We start from the raw sequence: 7,910 nt of genomic DNA, 5'->3' as shown, positions 1-7,910 counted from the left end.
AATGCCTGGGATATAGTCCTCACTAAATCACTTAGTATTACTAATGTGCCTCAATTTCTTAATTCACATTATACTTTCTTTCATCTAAGGAAATCTTTCTGAGCATCAGTCCTCTCCCTGAGGCCCCGATAACTTCCTTTCTCCCTGTGACCCTGCTTTAAAGTGTTTAATGCCCTTGGCGCTCAGGTTTTTCTACTCATTTAATGCCAAATCTTACCACTTTCTGCATATTAACCTACTACCATGTCTTAACACAAATATCAGAGTCCCTCAGTAGCCAACTCCAGACTATGTAGGAGCTTGGACACTGGGCATCTGGTTAATCCCACTAAGATCTAACCTGAAAAGTTCAGTTCCCTGGCCCTAGTCTTTCTAGTTTCTTATCAGCTTCTCTCCCTAGGGATTCACATTCAAGATCCCTCAATTCATCGCAGCTGAGACAGCATAGTTAATAATTTTAGATGCTGGAAAAAAAAAATGTAAACAGGTTGGAAGATACCACCCCAAAGAACTCACTTTATCCATTTCAGCCACACCAACAGAAAGAACTTGATGTTTCAGGGGGACAAATAGATACTATCTAGGACTGTCAAATCTGGATGCTTTTTCTAACAGTGATTTTGAATTATACAAATCTGTCATAGGAACCTGATACGTAAGAGCTTTTTTACAACTGGCCTATTGTAGGAACAGGGATTTAATCACATTAATATCTTAAGAGGACTTCTTAAGGAGGTGAGTCACATAATCTCTCTGAACCTCAGTTTCCTCATTTATGGAGTGAGGATAATATGATGATCTAATATAATGAAGGTAATTATGCAGTGATCAGGATCAGAATTATAGGCTCAAAAGCTGTGGGAAATGGAAAACAGAGTAGTAGCACTCTTCTTTGTCATAACGTTGTCCTTGCCTCATTTAAAATGAAAGAGACAGATGCAGAAAATGGTCCTACTCCCCATAAAGGGGCAAGAAGAATAAAATTGAATGGTAGATAATAGGTGGTGGCATGTCCTGCTTAACTTCCTTCTGAATGTCTCCTGTAACACAGGAAACTTCCCTTTGACTCATCTTATGCTACTTTAATGTAAGCCTTTGTGACTTGGGCCTTTACACTAGAATTACAGTGGAGCCTTTTACTTTTTGAGGGCTTTGATTTTTTAATCTCCATAAAGAGCTCCTTCAACCTTCTAGCTGTGTTTCCTTTATTCCTATTTTTGATCCTATTTCTCTTCATCATTTCTGATGAAGGTCCTTTCTCATTGTTGAGATAAGCACTATTAACCACAACCTGAGTTTACTGAGCACCTGTGCTGTGCTCGGTTCTGTGCTAGGTGTGGTAGCATTAGAGAAGGAGTATAAGGAGCTCACCATTTGGTCATGATAGGATTGTGAGGAAAGTATTATTGCCTTCATTTTACAAATGAGCAATCTGAGATTCAAAGAGGTAAATAAATTTTAAGCTAACAGTAAAGGGAAAATCCAGGATTCAAATCCCAGGCTTTGTGACTCCAAAGTGATAAGGATATGTGTTGCATCTACATGATTCAGGAGGAAACCAGTTTGACCAGAAGAAGGTAACATGTGGGAAGTAGGCAAAAATTGGGCAGCACTGAAATATATTGCTTACTTTCAAGTCTGCATGTAACCTGGTAGAGGATTTTAGATTTGACATAGTAGGAAACTGAGAACTCCTGGATGTTTTAGAACTAAGAGTTTATGAGAAGTGGTGATTAAACATGAGTACTATGATGAGAAGTTGGAAGGAAGAAGACAAAGTTAGAGTCGGGGACATTGCCCCTATAATCTAGCCACAGAAAGGGGAATGATTGTACCAGGTAATGACAATAGAAATGGAGACAAAGACATAGATACATGGCATTTGACCAAAAGGAAAAACATTTCATAACTTATGACTGACTAGTAAGGGAGTGGTGTGGTAAAGGAAGGGACTTAGTCAGCCAAGGGAACAGCCAAGGGAACAAAGTTCAAGAAAGGAATGTTGAACACAATTTTCTCTTAAATATTGAAAATCTTTCTTGCAGAAAGCAGTGTACATTGGCTCTGAGATAGTCCCTACCCATATGGGGCTTGTAACCCAGTAAGAGAAAAAGGCAAGTAAAACACTGAAGCTGAAGGACTATGGAAAGGGAAGTAGTAGAAAGAGCTTGATGAAAGAAAGGAGGGAAGAATGGGGTAGGAAAAAAATTCTACCAGGCCTTGAAGGGTAGTTAGGGTTTCAATAGGGTCAAATGTAAGAGACTGTGATCACTATTAGTTCTGGCCAAAAATGGCAGGGTTTGAGGCATGGGAGTGGGGTTCACTGGTGAACTCAAAGACCCTAGTGAGGACAGGAGGTAGATGTCTTCAAGCTAGCAGTGAATTTAAAGAGGCCATTCTGGCTACTCAGAAGCCTTGTCATGGGAAGAGGAAATGAAATTAATATTAACCGGGGCTTAAGGTCAACACCTATGGGAAGAAGTAACTGGATGAAAGTAAGAGCTTATCAGCTAGAGTTGAAGTTGGGGTTAGGCAGGAATGTGGTGTGGTGGATGAGTTAAAGGTTGAGTTTAAAGAGGAGGGTGGGACATTTCATCCTTTATTTTAGGAATGAAGGATGTGAAATTGGACAGACAGGAAATTAGGACCACTCTTTGAATACCTATGGCATGGTTTTGATTTTTCCATATAGGTGGGAGGAAAGATAGTCATCTTTTGAGGGCCAAGGTATCTCTTGAGGTCTGGGGGCTTGAGAAGAGTTGCTTGAGGTATTACTGGAGGTGGCTAAGAATAAAATCTTACTGGGAAGTAGCCATTGAAGTCAACAAAGAAAGACTGGTTCTTTTGGATTTGGCATTTTTCCCTCAGCAGCACTCAGAACATAGGGAGGAGCAGGCTCAGGAGATAATGGGGGGAGGGGGAGGTTGTGGTGGTGGTGGTTCAGGATTAGGATAACACAGTATCCAGAAATAATCAGAGACCGTGGGAGCAATGGCTGAGGCAGCTGGGAATGGAGAGAAGGCCATGGTCATGAGGCTGGGGTATCTGGTCAGCAGGAGGGGCCTCCCACATGGGACTGCTACCGTGGGCTATGTGAGTTCGCTGAAGACAAACGGCTGACTCATAGGGATGGGTGGGGAAGACAGGACAGGTGAAAATGGTGTAAAAAAGAACTAGACCCATTTATTGGATGATTCAAAAACCCACTGCCCAGACCCTTAAGATCGAATCCTCTGACTTTTCTAGTGTTGACAGATGGGGAGAAGTTTGTCAGGATCACAGTATACGGTTGAGGGAGGAGGCGGTCTTTCCTCCCTGTTCTTTTCTTCCTTTTTATTTTTATTATTTTTCTTGTCAGTATTTAATTGCCACCTTTATTTCCTTTGAGAGTCAAGAAATCTGCTTTCCCGGTCGAGAGGTACAGTAGATGGAGGAGACAAAGAGGGGATGAATACATTTGCTCCCTGTGAGTCAGTTCTTTCTCCTCCTCTGCTCCCCCTCCTTTTAATTATTCACCGCCATCCTCTTTCTTTATTCACTTATCTTCTCATCTCAATGTTCATGTCACATTGTTATTCTTAAATCATAACCACTGGAAGGGAGAGAGGGTTGTCAAAACCTAAAATATGGAAGTTACCCATTTCTAATGCACATATGTAAAACAGAGCTCAGCAGTGATTCCTCTGGCCTCTTCAGAACCACTCCTGGAAGTTTCACCTGAGCTGAGCACAAGGACATGAGAGTTTTCCATTAGCCTCTCAGTCTTCTTTTTCTCTCTCCCCTTCCTACGGATGAAAGACCTTTGAGCACAGACATTCATAAATTAAAGTGTGTTGTTAATTATTCTTAGACACGAGAAGCAGTTTTTTCGAATGGAACATATATTAGACTTCAAAAGAGCAGTTCTCTTCCTAGCTCTTTAACACTAACTCACCAGTGATTTCTAAAGAAGAAATGCAAGTTTTAGAAAATGATAAATATAAACATATAGATGGGGTTTTTCATGGTATAAACCAAACTGTTCTAGCAAACTTTGTTTTTAGTCACATACTACCCTGCCCCCCCAGTGAAAGAGTACTAAAATGCAGCACTTAGTCTGGGGAAATCAGGTGGAGTAGAGGATGAGGTCATTTCTTCCTCAAGCACTAACATCATCTCTTCCTCCATGCCCCCCACCCCTGTCTTATCTTCCTGGCTCATCCATTCCTTCATCTAGTTATTTATTCATCACTTCCTTATCAAGCACTGTGCTAGGCTTTAATGACACAAGATAGATGAGACATAGCCTCTGCTCTCAAAAGCTCACAGATGACAAAACAATTAACTTTTCTTAAGGAAAGAGCCACTGTGGAAGATCGAGACAAGTGACCCCAGTGTAGCAAATGCCGTGGGTAACTCCATGAGGCAGCCTTGCTGCCTTGCCTGAAATCCCAAGAGGATGGCTTTCATTACTTCCATCTAACATTGCGATCGAGGCTCTGTTGTTCTCTGTAGTCTCAAGGCCTGATCTCAACTGATGAGCCCACCATGAACAGGGCTGTCTCTGAAGAGCAAGCTCATGAAGCTTGACCTTGCAGAGATGGACTAGAATGGGGAAGACCAACCGGAAATACAATTTTCAGGGCAACAATTACTCCTGCTTTCTAGTAGAATATATTCTCTAAAGGGGAGATACATGATACATTGAAGAGCAGTCAGAAGATTTTAGCTGTCTTTACTCTGCTGCGTTAGCTGATGGTTTCATATTTTACACTCCAGAGAATGTTTTTATTTCCTTCCAAGTTTCTAGAGGACCTCTATATTCTTCCTTTTTCATCCTGTTTACAGCAGTGCTTCTTGATGTAAAGACAGCTCATTAAAATACAGCTCAGTGGGACCATCCCAGACTTACTAAGTCAATATATCTGGGAGCTGGGTCCTGAAAGCAATTTTGTAAGTAATTTCCCCGTAATTCTTATGTATGCCAAAGTGTGAGAACCATTATCCATAAGAAGAGATGATGAAAATACTCCTCCCTCCCCCGGACTTGTTCTAGAACCATCCAGGTACAACCAGAGACAGGTGTAATACGAAGTGGAGAAATTAGAAAATTATCCAATCCATCTTGCATATTCTAGTAATATATTCTCTTGATTCTGAAGGTGGTCTTTAGTGCTTTGGCCCTCAGAGGACAGTGCATCTGGCTATCTTTTCACAGTGTCAGCAAGGCCAAAAATAAAGCAGAATTCATGAAGATATACCAAAGGCAATGTGGACAGGATGTCAGATACGACATTTTGGGCAACAAACCTGAGGTCAGGATTGGGACATAGTGGTTAGATGTCAGAATAATAGTAAAAGACACAGTTTTGGGCAGGGAATGGCATACCATGTAAAATATGAAGAAATACGATATGTTAAAGCTGGCAGGGCCTGACTGAAGAGGCAAGGCCAAGTAATAAGGACCCGTGATGCAGGTGGATTATTGTGAATATACTTCAGATGTGTCAGAGCCCCTTTTAGAGTAAGGCCTGTTGGTTTACTTTCTCCAACACTAAGTGCACCACATTGCAAAACCAAAACTTGAAATATATGTCATCAGACTCACTCTCCTCTCTTGATCTCTACCTCAGCTTTTCTCTCTTCTGTTCATAAATGTCATTTCCAGTCTTGCCTTGGCTCTCCTAATTTCAGAGCCAGATGTGCCACTGCAGCCTGTTGCTGTAGATGTCCACACCACTGATGCACAGGCAACCGAGACCCAAACCTCCAATTTTCCAGCATGTGACCAAGATACCATCTCCAGTTTGTCACAATACATTCTAATGAGAGAGTAATTTCTATACGGTTCTTTCCTTTCTTGAGCACTGAATCAGCAAAAGTAAACACATAAAGTGGACAGTTTTATCATAACAATTCTTGTGAGTCACATTTCCTAAGGGAAGATGGGGAACAATTGAATCCTCTGTTCCTTTATCCTGCTATTTTTGAGTCTCAGTGGCATATGGCCTGTCTATCATACCTAAAAGTACTCAACCTCCGGAAAACCTCTTTTTCCAATTATAGGCTTGCAGGCATGCTAACTTTTCTGTGAAGAAGAGCACTGTTCAGACCAAAGGGGAGTGACTGCTTTCTCCGTGAAATTCAGGAAAATGGAGCAATGACAGTAATAACCCTTTGTAATGACGTATGTCAGTGTTCCCCCACTTAAGGCAGCCTGGTTGATATTAACAAAATATGAAGGCATGGGAAAGGGCTTGGAAATGAGCTCAACTGTCTTAGCAGTGATTTACTGTTCTAAGAAAAAGATGATGGTAGAAATTCATTTGAAATGTTTCTGATATTGGAAACATATGAAGAGCACAGGTAAATTTTTTTTATTGTCAAAGGGCTATGGCTCTTTCTCCCAACTCATAGTTAGAGCTACCAGACATCCAGGGGGAGAGAAGGAACATAACTTCCTTTGTCTGATTTATCCCTTATTAAAGGAGAAGGACAATGATATTGCTTCAGGAGATCTAGTGGTATAAGAGCCTTAGAACTCTATGTGAGGACTTGAAACAAATGTGGAGAATGTCATTTGCAACCTGAGAGTTCTTTATATACAGACATAAAAAATCAAGATAAATCACACCAAACAAAACAAGAAACTACTAACTTTTATACTGTGAGTTGGAGAGAAGGGCACCCAGAAAAGATTTCATTTAGCAGAGAAGTTTTTGTGAACCTTCAGTGATTTTCTGTGATTGATCTGACTGTAAAGTATGAATCATCTTCCCCTCTGCCCACCCCTGTCTCAGGCTAACAGATCTTCATTTACAGTTAAAAACTGAGATCTGTATATAATGTGACTCATTGGAATCTCTTGCTAGAATATTTCATTTTATATGAGAAACCATGCATGATATCATTTTTTAAAAATATAACATTTTATTTCCTGATTATAATGTTTTAGAAAATAAGATTTCATAGGACATATGAAGAAGGAAACACAATGTCATTACCTGGAGATTGCCACACTGATATTTTGCTATACTTTGGTATATGAAGATATTATATGTACCACACAACTTATACACATGTAAGGCACTGTTTATGCATATACATTTATAAATGTGTACATAAATAAAAATAAATATGTATGTGTATATGTTTATATATCCCTATACGTAAAATATTGGTTATTATACGATATACATAATTGTGGTTTAGTTTTGCTTAAATTTTATTATATAAATCTCTGATATGATTAGATACACTTTAAAAAATAGGATTCTTTTGACCACATAATGTGGTCACATTGTGGTCACAATGTGGTAAACACATGATGTGTTTAAACTACAGAATTAAACACATCATGATTTATTTTGCTCTTCCCTCAGAATTTTTTTTTTAAATCAAGTACCATGTATTACACTCTTTTCATAGATCTGTTTGTGATTTTGCATTTCTCTTTTATTTTTGGTGAATGCAGTAAGCAGAATAAGGCCCCCTCCCCAAAGATATACATGCTTAATTCCTGGAATCTGTGAATATTTTATAGTACCTGGCAAAAGGGAATTTGCAAATGTAATTAATGTTAAGAACATTAAAATAGGGAGATTATCTTGGATTATTCAGGTGGGTACGGTGTAATCACATGAGCCCTTAACAGCCAAAAACTTCCTCTGGCTGGAAGCAAAAGACAAATTTGGCAGGAGAAATGAAGAGGTATTCCAATCATAAGAAGGATTTGACATGCCATTGCTAGCTCTGAGTAGAGACCCTTGTTCGAGCACTGGGGAGAGACCTCTAGGAGCCAAGGGTGGCCTTTTGCTGACAGCCAGCAAGGAAACAGGGTTATTAGTCCTAGAGCTGCAAGGATCTGGATTCTACCAATGGCCTGAATGAGCCTGGATGTAAATTCTTCCCAGAGTCTCCTGATAAGAAAC

Source organism: Martes martes (assembly GCF_963455335.1).
Source record: "Martes martes genome assembly, chromosome: 1".
In the NCBI taxonomy this organism is placed as follows: Eukaryota; Metazoa; Chordata; class Mammalia; order Carnivora; family Mustelidae; genus Martes; species Martes martes.
Note: the sequence above shows the minus strand (reverse complement) of the source record.